At 32.8% G+C, this 23611-nt stretch overlaps 1 long non-coding RNA gene across 1 annotated transcript; it reads right to left on the bottom strand.

The window, feature by feature from the left end:
* Positions 1-101: 101 nt before the first annotated feature.
* On the bottom strand, positions 102-23390 carry LOC123553313 (uncharacterized). Its single transcript, XR_008370539.1, has 4 exons — positions 23142-23390; positions 1218-1274; positions 677-752; positions 102-140 (listed from the first exon to the last, which is right to left on the bottom strand). It is a non-coding gene; the product is annotated as an uncharacterized LOC123553313 (long non-coding RNA).
* Between the last annotated feature and the right edge of the window lie 221 nt (positions 23391-23611).

Genomic DNA, 23611 nt, shown 5'->3' with positions numbered 1-23611 from the left:
TTATAAACAGATTTGGTGTGTTCTTACTATAATCTTAATGTTGACCTAATTCATGTATTTTGTAAACAAAATCCGATATAATTTATATCCTCCTTTACTTACTGTTACGACTCTTTGTCTTTTAGTTTCTCTCTGGGATTCTACAAAACAGTAAAGCATCAAATGAAGTTGAAGGAAATTCAAAGTATTTTTCTGTGAGAGTACCTGACAACTTCTTAACAAATGAATACGTGTTAAAATAGTGGACGATGGTCTTCAACAATTCTGACTTTTGTCATTTTTATTGTTCCTGAGAATATCTGGTTTATATTAAAGAATATACCCTGCAACATTGATATTCAGTATATTCTTCTACTGACTGATCTGACCTGATGGTCTCATCTAAATTGTAACACAGATCATTTACAGTGCAATAGTAAGGCCTTTTTCCTTTTGACTGACTTTCTTTAAAACTTTGTGTCCATTATTATGAATCTTAACTGTAGGCTCATATACCAAGGTAACACACTGGGTGTTTCAAATGTTAAAAACCTGTTATTTATCACATCTGTACCATTACGTAGCATCCTAGAATACAGGTAAACCCATATCAGGTAATATCTCATACAGCCTTTTGACTACCCAAGGAAGTAACTTCATCAACTGCAAAAATTTGAAAATGTCAAAATCAACAAACCATTTTGATTTCTTCTCAACTTCTCTATCTCTTCTTTCAAGCTCTCATTTTCTTGCTGGAGGGTGCTGAACTTTGTCTAAAACAAAACATTTAATTACATTCCAAGTATATCTATTTTGAATGTGAAAATAAAGTTTATTAGCCAACAAAATTAATTAGCAATTTGATATAAGAGAATACTTCAGTCATCAAATGAAAGAGTAAATTTTGTGAAAGAAAGATAGCATATGATGTTTTATGCACACAAAAAACTGTTTAAAAATGCAAAATATACACACAACTATAACTGTGTGTAATTCAGTGTGTGATGTTAAATCCAGTCAAGAACACCTTTTGGCCTATGTGTAACGTAAATAATATTTGCCTATTCCAAGTAAAATAAATCTGATTACATTTTTCAGAACAAATTCAGTACTAAATATGTATCATTAAACAGACTGCAAACCGATGAAACTGCTTTGGTTATTTTCTGAGTAACTGGACAGTCATTAGTGTGATTCCATATTTTTAGAATTTCTGTCAGCTGGAAATAGAATGTTACCTGAAGATCTGTATACTTGGCTGTCATTGTGTCTAACTGTGCCTGTATGGTATCATCCTAGGATAGAACAAAACAAAAAGATTTAAGTATAGTGATAACCATAATTTTCATTTAGAAAAAAGAACATGCTAAACAAGTTAGACAATGGTTTCAAAATGCTTTTTACCACTGACAAGATCTTGTTATTTAATGCTTATATGTAAAAGTTTCATCTAGATTCTAACTCTCTTTAAAAATGGAAATGTTGTTTCGTTTTGTTGCATTTGAAAACCATAGTTGCAAAATTGTGTTCATATAACACGTTTCTCTTTAATGTTTACGTATTCAATAAGAAAGTGTGCAATAAAATCTCTAAAAAAAACCCTTAGAAGCACAGACCGCAATTAAGCAAAATAATAGCAGACTCAGTTTGACTGTCTGTTCATGAGAAGTAATTATAACATTTGCAGACACTTGTCACAATGCCTAGTACTGGCTTAATGGAATGCTGCAGTAGTATAACTGAATCAACTCAAACACTCCCAAAAGACAAAAAAATGAGTCTTAGTACATAGGGACTATTTACAGCTACCACATGGCATGCAATGTTTCATTGCTTGATTTTGTAATGACTTACCATATCTGTAGGATTTGAAAACACAAAATGAAACTTTCAGTATCATTTTTTTCTAGGGTTTCTCGAGTAAACAGATTTAATGAGACAGAATCCTAACTCCAACATTGAAAAATTAAGGTAGAATCCTGCAGGTCTGTTTTTAATTTTGCCCACTTCGTTCAAAAATTACCTTGGGGCAGAAGTAAAACCTACCTACATTTCTTCCACAATATGTAGTTTTAAAGTGTGAAGATAAAAAAGAGAAGTTTTACCGCATGTAACTCAGTATTTTTAAAGAATGTCTAACTCACAGACACTTGGGGCCTGGAACAACCCACCCCTCCAGCCAAACTACTATATAACTACATGCACACTTTGGTTTGCTGCCCACGTGATGATAGCGTTTAAAATGCTGTCGTGTATTGTTCTATATTTATCAATGTTTACAAATAAAGCTTTGTAACAGTTAATAAAAGTTGGCAGAGAAAATCAAATGTTCCTGTAATTCTAGAAACTACAAACTACTCAACATTTCATGTAAATATATGAAACAGTGGCTGCATTTTGCCTTTTGTGATGAATTATTTTAAAAGTTACAATTCACAATAATTATGTGGATTACTCGCTTTAATAAAAGTTGGCAAGAAAATCAAATGTTCCTGTAATTCTAGTAACTACAAACTACTCAACATTTCATGTAAATATATGAAACAGTGCTGCATTTTGCCTTTCTGTGATGAATTATTTTAAAGTTACAATTCACAATAATTATGTGGATTACTCGCTTTAAGTAAGTCTTCATTATAATAAACCCATTTTAAAAATCTGTTTTCAGGGACATTTGATGTGCACGTGTGTAGCTTGTGGCCCCCCCCCCCCCCCCCCCACATCCATCAAGGTCAACAAGGCTCTTGGACCATGACCATGTTGGAAACTTGGTGGAGTCATTCCAAGGGAATGATGTGGCCAACTGGTGATGATGTTGGAATGGTTTCACCAGGAACAGACCATAGCCGTCTCCGTGAACCGGGTGAAGCAATGATAGAGGTTCTTGGTTATATAGGAGTCACTTTTGTCACGTCCTGTCCCGTCCCGTCCGTCCCAGTATCTATATCTCAGCTATCATGGTTATTACTTAATGGATTTGATTCAGACTTAAAATAGATGTTCAACCTTATCAACAACATCACGTGACTCAAGATGCATAATTCTGACACCAATTTTTTCTGAATTATGCCCCCTTTATACTTAGATTTAAAGTTAATTTTGATGCATTTTCTCATATCTCGGTTATTACTAAATGTATTTGATTCAAACTTAAAATAGATGTTCCCCTTATCAGCCATATCACACAAAGTGCATAACTCTGACAACCAATTTTTCAATGATTATGCCCCTTTTCCTTGAATTTTTAAGGTAAATTTTAATGCATTTTCGCTATCTCATTTATTATATACTGAATGAATTTGATCCAAACTTTAGTATAATGTTCCACCTTATCACCCACATCATGTGACACAAGATGCATAACTCGACACCAATTTTTCATGAATTATGTCCCCTTTTACATGTACTTAGCATTCAGGTTAATTTGATGCATTTACACTTTATCTCGGTTATTTAAGAAATAATAAGTTCCCAAACGTGGTTTATCGTAGAAAAACCCGATTTAGAGTTCTTATGCGTAAAGATATATCACGAAGGCCGTAGCCTGAGTGATATATTGTTTCGCATAAGAACGAAAACTCGGGTTATTCTACGATAAATCACATTGGGAACTTATTATTCAATTCTAACACGACATACTAGTATCAACGGTGTTAGAAGAAAGGGTAAACTACGTTCTACGACCGTGCTATGCACCTGGATCGGATGACGTCATTGCACTCGAGTGGTTTAATGCAGAATAACCGAGATAGATTTTGCTCTACATGCATGTAGGTTATTTGCTGGTCGTGTTAGAATGCTAAATGGATTTGATTCAGACTTAAAATAGATGTTCCACCTTATCACCCACATCATGTGACACAAGGTGCATAACTCTGACACCAATTTTTCATGAATTATGCCCCCTTCTACTTAAAATTTAAGGTTGATTCTTCACTATATCTCAGTTACTACAAAATGCATTTGTTTCAAACTTGAACTAGTTGTTCCACATCGTATGACACAAGGTGCATAACTCTTGCACAAATATTTCCTGAATTATGCCCCCTTTTTGCTTAAGAATTATACTTACATAGTGTTTGGATTCACTTTATTTGTACCTCTCTTATTATTTGATATTTTTTAACACAGACTCAGGCTATTGTGCAATATTCATCCACCATTGGAGTCGTTTAACACTCCAGTGACACTTCTTGACAGATTTAAATGTTTTGGTACATCATAAAATACAGGTCAAGTGCGATTTAAAAGACACCTTCTTGTGGCCATGTCTTTCTTATGGTTGCCATTCTTCTGTAACAAGACCGTATTGTGGGGGTATTCGTCACTCCTGTGACAGTTCTAGTTTTATCAGATTTTAGTCATGAACACGTTTCCGTAAAATAAATACTTTAGAATGTCTGGTTATTTCAATAATTTTTTTAGCTTGACAATTACATATATTGTAGAGCTTTAGCCAGCGTTCTTACTAGTCTCAAGCTATGCATGTAAGTACTTTTCTCTAAAACTGCTAAACCTAATATTTTCAAATTACACATTTCATGAGATGACGCCACAGAATATGTACTTATTTCAGGATAGAAGAACTCTTCAACAGCAGATGACACACCATTTGCTGATGGCCAATCTGCCAATGAAGATTTGGACCATGATTATGAAGTTTGGTGATGTCCCAGAAAAATTCTATAGAAATCTAATGAGGTTTAGGTGACGAAAGCCTGCTGGAGACCTGCCTTGAGGTATTACTCACTGAAGGGCCAGGGAAATTTAGGTTGAAAGTGTAAATGACTGGATTATGTTTTGCATTTCAGTTTGAAAATCAGCTATATTTTCTTCATTTGTGTAACAAATTAGATAATCATGTTTTATTAAATACTGATTTTGGATCTGGTTCCTAGATAACTCTCCATGACTTCCATGTGATAGGGTAAAAACCCTGGCTTTGTGATGTGGCTTGTTGAAAGTCAGTGGTTCTTGCTAGGTGCAAGCCAGTGACTGAAATATTGTCGGAGTTTATCTTGTTTTTTTCTGTACCATCAAAATCTGTAACATTGCCAATGACTTAAATTGGTGTGACTTAAAGCCAATAAAATGGATTGACTTGTTTTAACAATGCAATCTGAATGAAATACTTTTGAAGATAGTATGGTATTACAATGTATACAATGTATTTTGACAGTAGACTGTAGCATTAGGTGGGCCGGTGGTCTAGTGGTAACATGCTTGACAGTCAATCCAGAGGTCAGGGGTTCGAATCCCGGTCTAGACACTGGAAATTTTTGAGATGTTCTTGAGTGTCTCCTACCTAAGTAAGAGCTGTACTGGTTATTCCCAGCAATATGGCTTCACGTGTATCGTTGCTTATACACTGGGCACATTAATGAACCAGACTGTCTATTAACAAAGAGCTAGGCTAAGTTAGCCGGACAGGCCTGTATCTGAAAATGATTTCTCACTATCTCTTATAGGGGCTTTATCTCACTCTGTCCCTCTGGTCAGAACGCTCTGTGTCTGTACTGGTAAGGATGAATTTTGTGCCCTGTGTGGTGCGTTAGCTTTATGTAAAGCGCCATTTAACGTGTTTATCATGAAAGGGCGCTATATTAATCTGGTATAATAATAAATGATATTAAAACATGAACCCAACAAGTTGTTTTGTTTATAACAGATGGATATATTTTCTCTTACAGGAAAGAATATATTGATATGGGACACACCAGGTACAAGAAGAAAACAAAAGAGGTATATGATTTGAAATTTTTGTCTTTGGTATGTTGAATAAATAAAACTATTTCAGAGTTCACCAGAAAGAGCAAGCCTTACCCAGACTAAGAATATTACCTTCTTAAAACTTTGTGACAAAATCAACCAAACAAATGAACGTTTATTGATGCCATTACCTGCTTTTCGACAAGTTGTGGCATGTGTTTTACAATAGTGGCTTTTGTTGTGTTTACCGCATTCAATTCTTATAGGGTGTCAACTATAGCATTGGATTCAAAATGAATAGGCATCACCAACTTTTTTGTGTAAAAAATAACATCTGTATTTTATTGTTCAGATAATTCCTTTCAAGCATTATCACTGGACTAATAATTGAATCTTATATTTTCAGGTGTCCAGTAGCACTCCTAACACTCCGGCTCTATCAGATGACAACATTGTCACAGAAATGGAAGTTGATTCAAATCCTACAGATATGGTAAGTCATTACAAAATCAAGCAATGAAACATTGCATGCCATGTGGTAGCTGTAAATAGTCCCTATGTACTAAGACTCATTTTTTTGTCTTTTGGGAGTGTTTGAGTTGATTCAGTTATACTACTGCAGCATTCCATTAAGCCAGTACTAGGCATTGTGACAAGTGTCTGCAAATGTTATAATTACTTCTCATGAACAGACAGTCAAACTGAGTCTGCTATTATTTTGCTTAATTGCGGTCTGTGCTTCTAAGGGTTTTTTTTAGAGATTTTATTGCACACTTTCTTATTGAATACGTAAACATTAAAGAGAAACGTGTTATATGAACACAATTTTGCAACTATGGTTTTCAAATGCAACAAAACGAAACAACATTTCCATTTTTAAAGAGAGTTAGAATCTAGATGAAACTTTTACATATAAGCATTAAATAACAAGATCTTGTCAGTGGTAAAAAGCATTTTGAAACCATTGTCTAATCTGTTTAGCATGTTCTTTTTTTAAATGAAAATTATGGTTATCACTATACTTAAATCTTTTTGTTTTGTTCTATCCTAGGATGATACCATACAGGCACAGTTGACACAATGACAGCCAAGTATACAGATCTTCAGGTAACATTCTATTTCCAGCTGACAGAAATTCTAAAAATATGGAATCACACTAATGACTGTCCAGTTACTCAGAAAATAACCAAAGCAGTTTCATCGGTTTGCAGTCTGTTTAATGATACATATTAGTACTGAATTTGTTCTGAAATAATGTAATCAGATTTATTTTACTTGGAATAGGCAAATATTTATTTACGTTACACATAGGCCAAAAGGTGTTCTTGACTGGATTTAACATCACACCCTGAATTACACACAGTTATAGTTGTGTGTATATTTTGCATTTTTAAACAGTTTTTTTGTGTGCATAAAACATCATATGCTATCTTTCTTTCACAAAATTTACTCTTTCATTTGATGACTGAAGTATTCTCTTATATCAAATTGCTAATTAATTTTGTTGGCTAATAAACTTTATTATCACATTCAAAATAGATATACTTGGAATGTAATTAAATGTTTTGTTTTAGACAAAGTTCAGCACCTCCAGCAAGAAATGAAGAGCTTGAAAGAAGAATAGAGAAGTTGAGAAGAAATCAAAATGGTTTTGTTGATTTTGACATGTTTCAAATTTTTGCAGTTGATGAAGTTACTCCTTGGGTAGTCAAAAGGCTGTATGAGATATTACCTGATATGGGTTTACCTGTATTCTAGGATTGCTACGTAATGGTACAGATGTGATAAATAACAGGTTTTTAACATTTGAAACACCCAGTGTGTTACCTTGGTATATGAGCCTACAGTTAAGATTCATAATAATGGACACAAAGTTTTAAAGAAAGTCAGTCAAAAGGAAAAAGGCCTTACTATTGCACTGTAAATGATCTGTGTTACAATTAGATGAGACATCAGGTCAGATCAGTCAGTAGAAGAATTATACTGAATATCAATGTTGCAGGGTTATTCTTTAATTAAACCAGATATTCTCAGGAACAATAAAATGACAAAAGTCAGAATGTTGAGACCATCGTCCACTATTTTAACACGTATTCATTTGTTAAGAAGTTGTCAGGTACTCTCACAGAAAAATACTTTGAATTTCCTTCAACTTCATTTGATGCTTTACTGTTTTGTAGAATCCCAGAGAGAAACTAAAGACAAAGAGTCGTAACAGTAAGTAAAGGAGGATATAAATTTATATCGGATTTTGTTTACAAAATACATGAATTAGGTCAACATTAAGATTATAGTAAGAACACACCAAATCTGTTTATAATAAATTAACAGCTGAAATTTGTCATAAGTGGTACAAACTTGCTTTAACCATGTACAAAATAAGTGACACGCTGTAATTTATATCGATTAATGCGAGGTAATCTCCTGCACATCATTTAGCATATGTTTAATAGGATGTAAAATGTGTACTAGTATTTAACATTTGTAGAGTAACGCAACAACAATTCTTTAAAGTTTCAATATCAATTTATTTTCATAAGTGATCAAAAGTTCATTATAATATAAATATAACCGTATAATAGACTGACAGATACTTTTATTATAAGTTAACCTTAGCCTATATCTAGCTATTTCTCCGTCCCTAACCTCACTCTAACTGATTTTAATCTCAATTTACGTTTATAAGAGGAGAAATGCTAGGACCTGCCTGGCAATATTACCTTAATATCTCGTAAACGTCCGAGGTAGTCTAGTATATTTTAAATCTTTTTCCGTAAATTAAATCGAATATGTAAACAGATAAGACCCTGTGGCATTTGATTCAATGACATGTTTGACAAGTACACTCGGTCCTTTTAAGAATTTTAACTTAATAATTCTACTTGAAAATATTGAACAAAATTAAAATATTTATATCCCGAAAACCTATTTTTATAACTATAGAAAACCCCTATTACGCTATAACATATATGATAAGTGCATAATAAAAGAATCATAGATATAGAAGCTGGCATTATTTTTTTTTTGAGTTATCTAGTGATAACCTGTTTATTTTCCATTCCATATGAAAAAGTACATCAATTTATACAATACAAAATGTAAACAAGGCTGCGTAGTGATAAACTTAAGAGCAGAAAAAAAAGAATTATTAACAATTTATTAGTAAAGAAATACAATCTTAATCTTAGCCTGTACTGCTTATGGATGGTCTATTTTTTTAAGATCTTAATATTATAAACAAAAAAATTACATAGTGAATGAAGTGAATGGAGGTTATATTTTAAAAATGTTTCTTACATACCAACATCTTCTCTCATAGCTCTATACGATCCCACTTCATGCTATGTGAAGCAAGTTTTCCTTTTAATGTCGCAATGTGTCTTTCTAGCTCTTTTCTTTCTTGAAGGAATATTAAAAAGTTCTCAAATCTGTGGACCGTATACGTTAATTTATTTTTGAAAATAAAGTATTTTGATAAAATTATCATATAATTTACCAAACAACGTACTTGAGCTTGAGGGATGTTAAACAGGCCAAAACTAATACTACGGAAGTTTAAATCGATTTTCAAGTTATGTTGTGAAAGAAAATTTAGCAAGTTTGACCAAAAATTTTGTATACATGTACGATCCCAAAATAAATGTTGAACTGTTTCTACATGCATGTTACAAAAGTCACAGAGACTGGACTAAGAAATATTACATTTATGAAGAAAATTGTTGGTAGGAATAATCCGCATAACATATTTATATTGAAATACTCTCAACTTAGCCTCAATAGTAGTCTTAAAGGGTATCATATAGATACTCTTCCAATTTAAATTTACAAAACATTCGTTCCATTTTTGTTCTGCTGTTACGATTTTATTGTTATCATTATTTTCTAAATATTTATTGTATAAGATTTTGTTAGGTTTTTTCAACTGCATTATTTCATTAATAACATAGAAGCTGGCATTATTCTGTAAGTTGGCTAGTAGCAAAAAATATAAGGCTTACTGAAAGCTAGACTCGAGTTTTCTTGCACTTGTGTTCTAACATAAACAGCCCACTAGCATACATATAAGTCTTAAAGACTTTTACCATATTGTCGATATATTGCTGATGTAATATATTTACATCAATATCCGAACTTATAAAATATTAAGTAATTAAATATTTACTTAAAGTAAGCAAAAATATTCGTGGCTGTTTTAAGGTTTTAGCTCCTGTTATCTCACTACTTAACACACACTTTTTTCTTTTAGGATAATGAGTACTGTGCTGGGGAAACAGTAAAGGCATTTTGGCGTGATGAGGATGGGGAAAGTTGGTTAGACGCAACAATCTTGACAGTTTATGCTGATGGTATGTAGTACAGTTGAATTGACTGTTTAATAAGAATGGACAAAGACTTTTCATTCAGTCAACAATACAATATTCAGTATCACAGATAATTTGTTCCATGTAAGGCAAACAAATGAAACCTTATTGGTAGACATTATCACTGTCACTGTTATGTATCTATTATAAATTTAATTTGATGTTAATTCACGTCTTAAATGTTGAACAACAGTTCAGACAACTATTTCTTTCTTTCTTTATGTGATGTATGTCCGTCTGTCATAAAAATGTTTGTTAGTTTATGATCATTTTGTATAAAAAATTTGTTGGTGCATATTTTCACTTCTTGATGGTATTATTTGAATTAAGCTTAATAGATATTACCAGAATCAAGATAAGTATCACATATTGTGCAACTGAATGCCTTTTTAGCTCAATTACTCGAAGAATAAGTAGAGCTATCCTACTCGCCATGGAGTCATTGTCACATCTTGGTTAAGGTTTTCATACCAGTCCACATTTTGACAAAAACGTTCAAAATAAAGCTTTGAAATTTTCAACGCCTGCACCATGATCACCATGTCCAGTTTTAGGCAAGAGCACACAACTCTGTCAAGGATATTGGCTGAATTATGGCCCCTTTTAACCTTTAAATCTTAAAGATTTTCATTGTTTGTGTAAACTGTTTGACATGTGGTTTTGAAAAAAACAATTCACTCGTTTATCATAACAGTCTCTTTCTGTAGGTAAGAGTACATATCTCTATCAACTATTTTGGCTGAATAATGACCCTTTTTGGACTTGGAAATTGGTTCAGTTTTCGTACCAGTCAACGTTTTGTCAAAACTATTTGACATATGTCTTTGAAACTTTGAAAACCTGTTTATCATCATGTTCTTCATCTGTAGGCAAGAAAACATAACTCTGTCAACTATTTTGGTTGAATTATGGCCCTTTTAAAACTTTGGAATCAGTTAAATGTTTCATACCAGTCCATATTTAGCATAACCTATTAGTCATATGTCTTTAGTCACATACCACTTGTTTACCATGATCATAATCTACATAATAAATTGTGAAGGCAAAAGTATGATTAAACTAGGACAAGGCCCTTTTTATACGCCCGTTTGAAAAACGGGCGTATTATGGGAACACCCCTGGCGGGCGGGCGGGCGGGCGACGTCCACAGACTTTGTCCGGAGCATATCTTCTACATGCATGGAGGGATTTTGATGAAACTTGGCACAGTTGTTCACCATCATGAGACGGAGTGTCTTGCCAAGAACCAGGTCCCTAGGTCTAATGTTAAGGTCACACTTAGAGGTCAAAGTTCAAATTCAAGAATGACTTTGTCCGGAGCATATCTTCATGCATAGAGGGATTTTGATGAAAATTGGCACAATTGTTCATCATCATGAGACGGAGTTTCTTGCACAAGAACGAGGTCCCTAGGTCTAAGGTCAAGGTCACACTTAGAGGTCAAAGGATACAAGAATGAAAACTTTGTCCGGAGCATTTCTTCTTCATGCATGGAGGGATTTTGATATAGCTTGGCACAAATGTTTATCACCATGAGGCGAAGTGTCATGCGCAAGAACCAGGTCCCTAGGTCTAAGGTCAAGGTCACACTTAGAGGTCAAAGGATACAAGAATGAAAACTTTGTCCGGAGCATTTCTTCTTCATGCATAGGGGGATTTTGATATAACTTGGCACAAATGTTCACCACCACGAGACGGAGTGTCTTGCGCAAGAACCAGGTCCCTAGGTCTAAGGTCAAGATCACACTTAGAGGCCAAAGGTCAGATACAAGAATTACTTTGTCCGAAGCATTTCTTCTTCATGCACGGAGGGATTTTGATGTAACTTGGCACAATTATACACCATGAGATGAAGTGTCATGCGCAGTTCCCTTCTTTAGAATTACTTCCCTTAGTTGTTACTATAAATAACTTATATTGTAACTTTTTTTATGATTAACCGTAGGGAAAAACCAAGACCACTTTTCTTTGGTACAACATAGATGTTACTTTCCAATTTTAGGTGTAGTTTAAGGTATCTCTACCTGGTAAGGAATTTTTTTGTGGACTCAGAAAAACAAAAGACATACAATTATTAGTAAACAACCACAAAATTAAAATTCCATTTGCAAATACAGGTGCTAGAGTAAAGAAATTTGACGGGCGTATATTGTGACATTCTGGCACTCTTGTTTTACATAGAAATAAGTTAAATTCCGCATACCATTCTATATTATGCCATATGGCTTTGAAACTTTGACCACTTGTTTACCATCAGAATCTACATAATAAAGTATATAATAAATAATGTAGGCTAGAGTATATAACTAGGACAAGGACATTAGCTTATGACCCTTTTTTTACACAGAAATAAGTTAAGTTTCGCATATCATTCCATATCTTGTCTAAACTGCTTGATATATGGCTTTGAAACTTTGAACACTTGCTTACCATGATAGTCACACATTGCCATATAGTGCAAAATTTGTCTAAATCCACAAATACAGGTACATTGTTTGTCTTATCTATTTTTCTTCTTTTGTCTGAAAATCTCTGGTAATACTTTGACCCCATACTTTCATCAGTTCTTCGAATAGTCAAGCGTGCTGTCCACAGACAGCTCTTGTTGAAATAACCTTTTGGCTTCATAAATATTTTTCTGATAATTTCAGGCAAGACCTGCAAAGTGAAGTATCATGTGGACAATGGTATTTCAAAGTTGGCCAGATCCTGGATAAGAAAGATTTAAAGTGGACTTTCACACCAGTGTACACCAGTGTTTCAGATGATTTTGCCCATTCCAACATAACTCATTTGACAGTATCCCCTATGCCGAATGACTTGCAGGCTAAAATTACAAATAATGATACATGCACATTTTTGTGTAAAATGTGATAAAAATCAAATACCTTCACAATTGATCTCCATTACTGATAGTATATTTCTAGATTCAAAATTAGCTAGTTTACAAAAAAAATTATAACATTGAGCTACAAATGATAAAACATAACTGGACCTTTGTTGACTGCATCTATGAAAAATTCTGATACACGTCATTTTTGTTATGTTAATTTTCTGTGTCTTTTATTTAATGCGCTAGCATAAGAAAAAGTGCTATGAGGAAAGTATTTCTTTTAGACTTTATTTAAACGAAGCATGAAAAATTATCTACCACTAGTTGTAGATGCAGACTTAAATATCTAAGGCACTTGGGGAATTAATTATATTGTTAAGACAAACAAGCCTTGTTACCACCAAAACAAGTTACACTGGAACAGGTTATTCTGATCTGCATCTACAACCAGTGGCAGATTTTATAGTCTGTAATTCATTAAATGATATCCTAAAACTGATTGAGTGATATCTCAAAATTGATGTGCATTATGTGAGATCCTTAATTTGATGATATAGTTATTCATTTTATGATATCCAAAAACCAATAATGGATATCATGAAATAGAATTAAAGATATGATTGAATGGAATTAAGGATATCTTAAAAATCTGATTTTAGAATATCCAATAAATGAATTGCAGATATGTATAAAACATTTTGTGATATATCTATATGCATTTAATGATATACAAAAATGAGAAATGCTATCGTTAAATGAATTTGTGACATCCATGAATGAATTAAGAATAGATTACTTATAACTGAATTTAGGATATTACACTTAAATAGTGAAAAAAGAGTAAAATGGCATTCCGTAGTATTTTGTATTTTATGTAGTGAACAATCAAATTTGCATTCGATTAAATTATATTGCACCAAATTTTGTTTATTTATTTATTTATTTATTTATTGTTTATGTTGAAATGTATATATGTTTATTTATTTCTTGATGTGATTTTAAAGTGTGAAAAGTGATGTTTGAGAGAACGATCAATTTCTAGTAAAAGCTGTAAACAAATATGTATTGATACTCATTGGTGTAACAATTTTTATATTTATAAAAAATTTATAAATGTAATAAATGTTCATTGATTCTTTTCATTAACTGAAAAATGCAATGAGAAGTTGAAGTACCTGTTTTCGGTTTTGTAAATAATATTTACAAAGAAGTTGAAGAAATGTTAAACAAATGCTCTTTTTTATCCAAAGCTGTAAAGAGCTGAATTTAAGTTGAAAATATAACTGTTCGGCATGTCAGAACTTTGAAACAGACTGTGTCAATTGTGTGAATTTTGTTTATTTGGGGTTAAAAACTAGTCTAGGTCACTAGGTTAAATCAAAGAAAATGCTTGTTTACACTCAAGAGGCCATGTTTTTGGTTCAATCTTTAATAGTGAAAATTTGCCAGAATATTTGTTTCCATGAAATCACTAGGTAATTTATGTGGAAAACTTATATAGTCTTTCATATATAATGAGGCAAGCAGAACATTTTTAGACTCGTTGATATTGTTTATAATTTTAAATTTTAAATTTTGTTCCATTTCTTTCAGCTTTCACAGATGAGGGCATGACTTTGGAGTTACAAATTAATATTTACAGAGCATATGTAACCGTAGGTTGCGTTTGAAAGCTATATTACGCTTGTTAATCTTTTATCACCTTTCCACAAGACGCATCCGTATACGACTCGACGCAGCTAATATAGAAATCGCATTACAAGCATGTTTTAATGTCCGGCTGCTGTGACTTTTGTGTTTGCCCCTCTCTACCATTGAAGATATATCTTTGAAATGTATGGTGTGATCTACATTTTGAGGGGTCACACTGCCGATTCGGTTCACTGGTTAGGGCAGGGGGACGGTATCAATTTGGAGAAAATTCAAGATTTACAGAGCTAATGTTACTATACGCTGCATTTGAAAAAATATATATGATACTGGCTGTTCCATTTCTTTCAGCTTTCACAGATGAGGGCATGACTTTGGAGTTACAAATTAATATTTACAGAGCATATGTAACCGTAGGTTGCGTTTGAAAGCTATATTACGCTTGTTAATCTTTTATCACCTTTCCACAAGACGCATCCGTATACGACTCGACGCAGCTAATATAGAAATCGCATTACAAGCATGTTTTAATGTCCGGCTGCTGTGACTTTTGTGTTTGCCCCTCTCTACCATTGAAGATATATCTTTGAAATGTATGGTGTGATCTACATTTTGAGGGGTCACACTGCCGATTCGGTTCACTGGTTAGGGCAGGGGGACGGTATCAATTTGGAGAAAATTCAAGATTTACAGAGCTAATGTTACTATACGCTGCATTTGAAAAAATATATATGATACTGGCTGTTCCATTTCTTTCAGCTTTCACAGATGAGGGCATGACTTTGGAGTTACAAATTAATATTTACAGAGCATATGTAACCGTAGGTTGCGTTTGAAAGCTATATTACGCTTGTTAATCTTTTATCACCTTTCCACATGAAGCATCCGTATACGACTCGACGCAGCTAATAACCAAGTCCATTTTAAAAGGGATTGTCCCATCAATCCCATTTAAAGTAGCCATTTTGTGGAATTTACACGGATAAAAAGAAGGCTATTTTTCAAACTGGTCACAACAAAATAAGACAAAACACAAAATACTCTATGAAGTAGACATACTTTATTTACATTTTGTTTTGCTCGGCAGAACTTTTATGTTCATCATGCATTATACACAAGCAAAAGATATTTGAAGATTATAAAATGTCTCTAACTGAAATATGAAGTTCTGTCTGGCAGAACTTTATCTAAATCAACTTAAGTCTTTTAAAATTAGATTAAGGATACAATGGATGTATCAATGAGTTTTAAAAAGTTCTGCCCGGTAGAACTTTTTCAGGTCAATTATCAAAATCATTAAAAGCCTATAACTGAAGTATGAATAAGGTTCAAAAAGTTCTGCTTTGCAGAACTTTATCTAACTTAACTAGAATGTTTTAAAATAAGATTAATGATATAATGGATATACCAATGAGTTTTAGAAAGTTCTGCCCGGCAGAACTTTTTCAGGTTCTTTATGCACGGGTCTGTTATTAAAATTATCAAAAGATTGAAATACGAATAAGGTTCGAAAAGTTCTGCCTGGCAGAACTTTATCTTACTCAACTAGAGTGTTTCAAAATAAAATATATAATGGATCTATCAATGAGTTGCAAAACGTTCTGCCTGGCAGAACTTTATCTGACTCAACTAGAGTGTTTTAAAATAAGATATAATGGATCTATCAATGAGTTGTAAAAAGTTCTGCCAGGCAGAACTTTATCTGACCCAACTAGAGTGTTTTAAAATGAGATATAATGGATATATCAATGACTTTTCAGGTCTATTATCAAAATCATTAAAAGCCTATAACTGAAATATGAATAAGGTTCAAAAAGTTCTGCCTGGCAGAACTTTATCTTACTCAACTAGAGAGTTTTAAAGAAAGATTAAAAATATAATGGACATATCAATGAGTTTAAAAAGTTCTGCCCGCAGAACTTTATCTGACTCAACTAGAGTGTTTTAAAATGAGATATAATGGATCTATCATGAGTTGTAAAAAGTTCTGCCAGGCAGAACTTTATCTGACTCAACTAGAGTGTTTTAAAATGAGACACAATAGATCTATCAATGAGTTGTAAAACGTTCTGCCTGGCAGAACTTTTTCAGGTCTATTATCAAAATTATAAAAGTCCTATACTGAAATATAAAACAGTTTCAAAAAGTTTGCCAGGCAGAACTTTATCTGATTCAACTAAGTCTTTTGAATAAGATTAAGGATATAATGGGTATAGTCAATGAGTTTTAAAAAGGTCTGCCTGACAAACATTTTAAAATACATTATACACTACATGCCAGTAGTTTGTGATAATGTAAAGCCTATAAATGTTGAAAAGTTCTCTATAATGAATATAGAAATAAGATTTTATATGCCTGGCAGAACTTTTTTCAGATTCGTTATGTGCTACAGTCTAAAAGATTATCATTTCGTGATACATTTTGCAAGGTAATAGACGATAATATTACAAAAAATTTTGCCCGCAGAACTAGATTCAATTCCAGCAGAACTTGATTCAAATCCACTAGTCAGTTATCAAAATTATATAAGGCCTATTAAGGTTAAAAAATGTTCTGCCTGGCAGAACTGGATTCAAATCTACTAGTCAGTTATCAAAATGATATAAGGCCTATTAAGGTTAAAAAAGTTCTGCCTGGCAGAACTTGATTCAAATCCACTAGTCAGTTACCAAAATGATATAAAGCCTATTAAGGTTAAAAAGTTCTGCCTGGCAGAACTTTATTTGACTCAACATTATATAAAGAACAGCAATGTGTTTATAAAGTTCTGCCCAGCAGAACTTTTTAAAGTATATTATATTCCAAGTTTTGCCTGGTTTTATATATTCATTATTATACAACAGGCTATATATATCGTACTTTTACCACATGTTTGGAAAAATCTGTACAACAACGATTCTCGGTACAAAAAGTTTTGTCTGACAGAACCTTTTACAAGAAGCCTCGAGTCTACTATAAAAATTGTATAAAAACTATACATGTTTAAAACAGTTCTGCCTGACAGAATACATCAATCTCAACTCGCATCTTTTAAAATTATAAACAATATAAACGAGTCTAAAAATGTTCTGCTTGCCTCATTATATATAAAAGACTCTATATAAGTTTACCACATCAATTACCTAGTGATTTATGGAAACAAATATTCTGGCAAATTTTCACTATTAAAGATTGAACCAAAAAACATGGCCTCTTGAGTGTAAACAAGCATTTTCTTTGATTTAATCTAGTGACCTAGACTAGTTTTTAACCCCAAATAAACAAAATTCACACAATTGACACAGTCTGTTTCAAAGTTCTGACATCCGACAGTTTATTTTCAACATAATTCAGCTCTTTACAGCTTTGGATAAAAAAGAGCACTTGTTTGAACATTCTTCTCAGCTTCTTTGTAATATTATTTACAAAACTGAAAACGGGTACTTCAACTTCTCATTGCATTTTTTCAGAATCAATGAACATTTATTACATTTATAAATTTTTTATAAATATAAAAATTTTTACTTCAATGAGTATCAATACATATTTGTTTACAGCTTTTACTAGAAATTGATCGTTCTCTCAAACATCACTTTTCACACTTTAAAATTACATCAAGAAATAAATAAACATATATACATTTCAACATAAACAATAAATAAATAAATAAATAAATAAACAAAATTTGGTGCAATATAATTTGATCGAATGCAAATTTGATTGTTCACTACATAAAATACAAATACTACGGAATGCCATTTTACTCTTTTTTCACTATTTAAGTGTAATATCCTAAATTCAGTTATAAGTAATCTATTCTTAATTCATTCATGGATGTCACAAATTCATTTAACGATAGCATTTATCATTTTTGTATATCATTAAATGCATATAGATATATCACAAAATGTTTTATACATATCTGCAATTCATTTATTGGATATTCTAAAATCAGATTTTTATGATATCCTTAATTCCATTCAATCATATCTTTAATTCTATTTTATGATATCCATTATTGGTTTTTGGGTATCATAAAATGAATAACTATATCATCAAATTAAGGATCTCACATAATGCACATCAATTTTGAGATATCACTCAATCAGTTTTAGGATATCATTTAATGAATTACAGACTATAAAATCTGCCATTGGTTGTAATCGCAGATCAGAATAACATGTTCCAGTGTAACTTGTTTTGGTGGTAACAAGGCTTGTCTGACTTAACAATATAATTAATTCCCCAAGTGCCTTAGATATTTAAGTCTGCATCTACAACTAGTGATAGACAATTTTTCATGCATCATTTAAATAAAGTCTAAAAGAAATACTTTCCTCATAGCACTTTTTCTTATGCTAGCGCATTAAATAAAAAACACAGAAAATTAACATAACAAAAATGACGTGTATCAGAATTTTTCATAGATGCAGTCAACAAAGTTCCAGTTATGTTTAATCATTTGTAGCTCAATGTTATCATTTTTTGTAAACTAGCTAATTTTGAATCTAGAAATATACTATCAGTAATGGAGATCAATTGTGAAGGTATTTGATTTTTATCACATTTTACACAAAAATGTGCATGTATCATTATTTGTAATTTTAGCCTGCAAGTCATTCGGCATAGGGATACTGTCAAATGAGTTATGTTGGAATGGGCAAAATCATCTGAAACACTGTGTACACTGGTGTGAAAGTCCACTTAAAATCTTTCTTATCCAGGATCTGGCCAACTTTGAAATACCATTGTCCACATGATACTTCACTTTGCAGGTCTTGCCTGAAATTATCAGAAAAATATTTATGAGGCCAAAATGTTATTTCAACAAGAGCTGTCTGTGGACAGCACGCTTGACTATTCGAAGAACTGATGAAAGTATGGGGTCAAAGTATTACCAGAGATTTTCAGACAAAAGAAGAAAAATAGATAAGACAAACAATGTACCTGTATTTGTGGATTTAGACAAATTTTGCACTATATGGCAATGTGTGACTATCATGGTAAGCAAGTGTTCAAAGTTTCAAAGCCATATATCAAGCAGTTTAGACAAGATATGGAATGATATGCGAAACTTAACTTATTCCTGTGTAAAAAAAAGGGTCATAAGCTAATGTCCTTGTCCTAGTTATATACTCTAGCCTACATAATTTATTATATACTTTATTATGTAGATTCTGATGGTAAACAAGTGGTCAAAGTTTCAAAGCCATATGGCATAATATAGAATGGTATGCGGAATTTAACTTATTTCTATGTAAAACAAGAGTGCCAGAATGTCACAATATACGCCCGTCAAATTTCTTTACTCTAGCACCTGTATTTGCAAATGGAATTTTAATTGTTTGGTTGTTACTAATAATTGTATTTCTTTTGTTTTTCTGAGTCCACAAAAAAATTCCTTACCAGGTAGAGATACCTTAAACTACACCTAAAATTGGAAAGTAACATCTATGTTGTACCAAAGAAAAGTGGTCTTGGGTTTTCCCTACGGTTAATTATAAAAAAAGTTACAATATAAGTTATTTATAGTAACAACTAAGGGAAGTAATTCTAAAGAAGGGAACTGCGCATGACACTTCATCTCATGGTGTATAATTGTGCCAAGTTACATCAAAATCCCTCCATGCATGGAGAAGAAATGCTTCGGACAAAGTAATTCTTGTATCTGACATTTGGCCTCTAAGTGTGATCTTGACCTTAGACCTATGGACCTGGTTCTTGAGCAAGACACTCCGTCTCGTGGTGGTGAACATTTGTACCAAGTTATATCAAAATCCCCCTATGCATGAAGAAGAAATGCTCCGGACAAAGTTTTCATTCTTGTATCCTTTGACCTCTAAGTGTGACCTTGACCTTAGACCTAGGGACCTGGTTCTTGCGCATGACACTTCGCCTCATGGTGATAAACATTTGTGCCAAGCTATATCAAAATCCCTCCATGCATGAAGAAGAAATGCTCCGGACAAAGTTTTCATTCTTGTATCCTTTGACCTCTAAGTGTGACCTTGACCTTAGACCTAGGTACCTCGTTCTTGTGCAAGACATTCCGTCTCATGATGATGAACAATTGTGCCAATTTTCATCAAAATCCCTCTAGCATGAAGATATGCTCCGGACAAAGTCATTCTTGAATTTGAAATTTGACCTCTAAGTGTGACCTTGACATTAGACCTAGGGACCTGGTTCTTGGCAAGACACTCCGTCTCATGATGGTGAACAACTGTGCCAAGTTTCATCAAAATCCCTTCATGCATGTAGAAGATATGCTCCGGACAAAGTCTGTGGACGTCGCCCGCCCGCCCGCCCGCCAGGGGTGTTCCCATAATATGTCCCGTTTTTCAAACGGGCGTATAAAAAGGGCCATAACTAAAGTTTAAGTCCTTGTCCTAGTTTAATCATACTTTTGCCTTCACAATTTATTATGTAGATTATGATCATGGTAAACAAGTGGTATGTGACTAAAGACATGACTAATAGGTTATGCTAAATATGGACTGGTATGAAACATTTAACTGATTCCAAAGTTTTAAAAGGGCCATAATTCAACCAAAATAGTTGACAGAGTTATGTTTTCTTGCCTACAGATGAAGAACATGATGGTAAACAGGTTTTCAAAGTTTCAAAGACATATGTCAAATAGTTTTGACAAAACGTTGACTGGTACGAAAACTGAACCAATTTCCAAGTCCAAAAAGGGTCATAATTCAGCCAAAATAGTTGATAGAGATATGTACTCTTACCTACAGAAAGAGACTGTTATGATAAACGAGTGAATTGTTTTTTTCAAAACCACATGTCAAACAGTTTACACAAACAATGAAAATCTTTAAGATTTAAAGGTTAAAAGGGGCCATAATTCAGCCAATATCCTTGACAGAGTTGTGTGCTCTTGCCTAAAACTGGACATGGTGATCATGGTGCAGGCGTTGAAAATTTCAAAGCTTTATTTTGAAAGTTTTTGTCAAAATGTGGACTGGTATGAAAACCTTAACCAAGATGTGACAATGACTCCATGGCGAGTAGGATAGCTCTTTTTATTCTTCGAGTAATTGAGCTAAAAAGGCATTCAGTTGCACAATATGTGATACTTATCTTGATTCTGGTGATATCTATTAAGCTTAATTCAAATAATACCATCAAGAAGTGAAAATATGCACCAACAAATTTTTTATACAAAATGATCATAAACTTACAAACATTTTTATGACAGACGGACATACATCACATAAAGAAAGAAAGAAATAGTTGTCTGAACTGTTGTTCAACATTTAAGACGTGAATTAACATCAAAATAAAATTTATAATAGATACATAACAGTGACAGCGATAATGTCTACCAATAAGGTTTCATTTGTTTGCCTTACATGGAACAAATTATCTGTGATACTGAATATTGTATTGTTGACTGAATGAAAAGTCTTTGTCCATTCTTATTAAACAGTCAATTCAACTGTACTACATACCATCAGCATAAACTGTCAAGATTGTTGCGTCTAACCAACTTTCCCCATCCTCATCACGCCAAAATGCCTTTACTGTTTCCCCAGCACAGTACCCATCATCCTAAAAGAAAAAAGTGTGTGTTAAGTAGTGAGATAACAGGAGCTAATTACCTTAAACAGCCACGAATATTTTTGCTTACTTTAAGTAAATATTTAATTACTTAATATTTTATAAGTTCGGATATTGATGTAAATATATTACATCAGCAATATATCGACAATATGGTAAAAGTCTTTAAGACTTATATGTATGCTAGTGGGCTGTTTATGTTAGAACACAAGTGCAAGAAAACTCGAGTCTAGCTTTCAGTAAGCCTTATATCTTTTGCCACTAGCCAGCTTACAGAATAACGCCAGCTTCTATCTTATTAATGAAATAATGCAGTTGAAAAAACCTAACAAAATCTTGTACAATAAATATTTAGAAAATAATAATAACAATAAAATCGTAACAGCAGAACAAAAATGGAACGAATGTTTTGTAAATTTAAATGAGAAGAGTATCTATAATGTTACCTTAAGATCAGTATACTTGGATGTCATTTTTTCTAACTGTGCCTGTATGGTATCATCCTAGGATAGAACAAAACAAAAAGATTTAAGTATAGTGATAACCATAATTTTCATTTAGAAAAAAGAACATGCTAAACAAGTTAGACAATGGTTTCAAAATGCTTTTTACCACTGACAAGATCTTGTTATTTAATTAATGCTTATATGTAAAAGTTTCATTTAGATTCTAACTCTCTTTAAAAATGGAAATGATGTTTCGTTTTGTTGCATTTGAAAACCATAGTTTCAAAATTGTGTTCATATAACACGTTTCTCTTTAATGTTTACGTATTCAATAAGAAAGTGTGCAATAAAATCTCTAAAAATAAACCTTAGAAGCACAGACCGCAATTAAGCAAAATAATAGCAGACTCAGTTTGACTGTCTGTTCATGAGAAGTAATAACATTTGCAGACACTTGTCACAATGCCTAGCACTGGCTTTATGGAATGCTGCAGTAGTATAACTGAATCAACTCAAACACTCCCAAAAGACAAAAAATTGAGTCTTAGTACATAGGGACTATTTACAGCTACCACATGGCATGCAATGCTTGATTTTGTAATGACTTACCATATCTGTAGGATTTGAATCAACTTCCATTTCTGTGACAATGTTGTCATCTGATAGAGCCGGAGTGTTAGGAGTGCTACTGGACACCTGAAAGTATAAGATTCAATTATTAGTCCAAGTGATAATGCTTGAAAGGAATTATCTGATTAATAAAATACAGATGTTTATTTTTTACACAAAAAAGGTTGGTGATGCCTATTCATTTTGAATCCAAAAGCTATAGTTGACACCCTATAAGAATTGAATGCGGTAAACACAACAAAAGCGGTAAACACAACAAAAGCCACATATTGTAAAACACATGCCCACAACTTGTCGAAAAAGCAGGTAATGGGCATCAATAAACTTTCATTTTGTTTGGTTGATTTTGTCACAAAGTTTTAAGAAGGTAATATTCTTAGTCTGGGTAAGGCTTGCTCTTTCTGGTGAACTCTGAAATAGTTTTATTTATTCATCATACCAAAGACAAA

Source organism: Mercenaria mercenaria, chromosome 4 (assembly GCF_021730395.1).
Source record: "Mercenaria mercenaria strain notata chromosome 4, MADL_Memer_1, whole genome shotgun sequence".
Classification (NCBI taxonomy): Eukaryota; Metazoa; Mollusca; class Bivalvia; order Venerida; family Veneridae; genus Mercenaria; species Mercenaria mercenaria.
The sequence above is the reverse complement of the archived record's forward strand: the minus strand, read 5'-3'. Positions and strand labels throughout refer to the sequence as shown.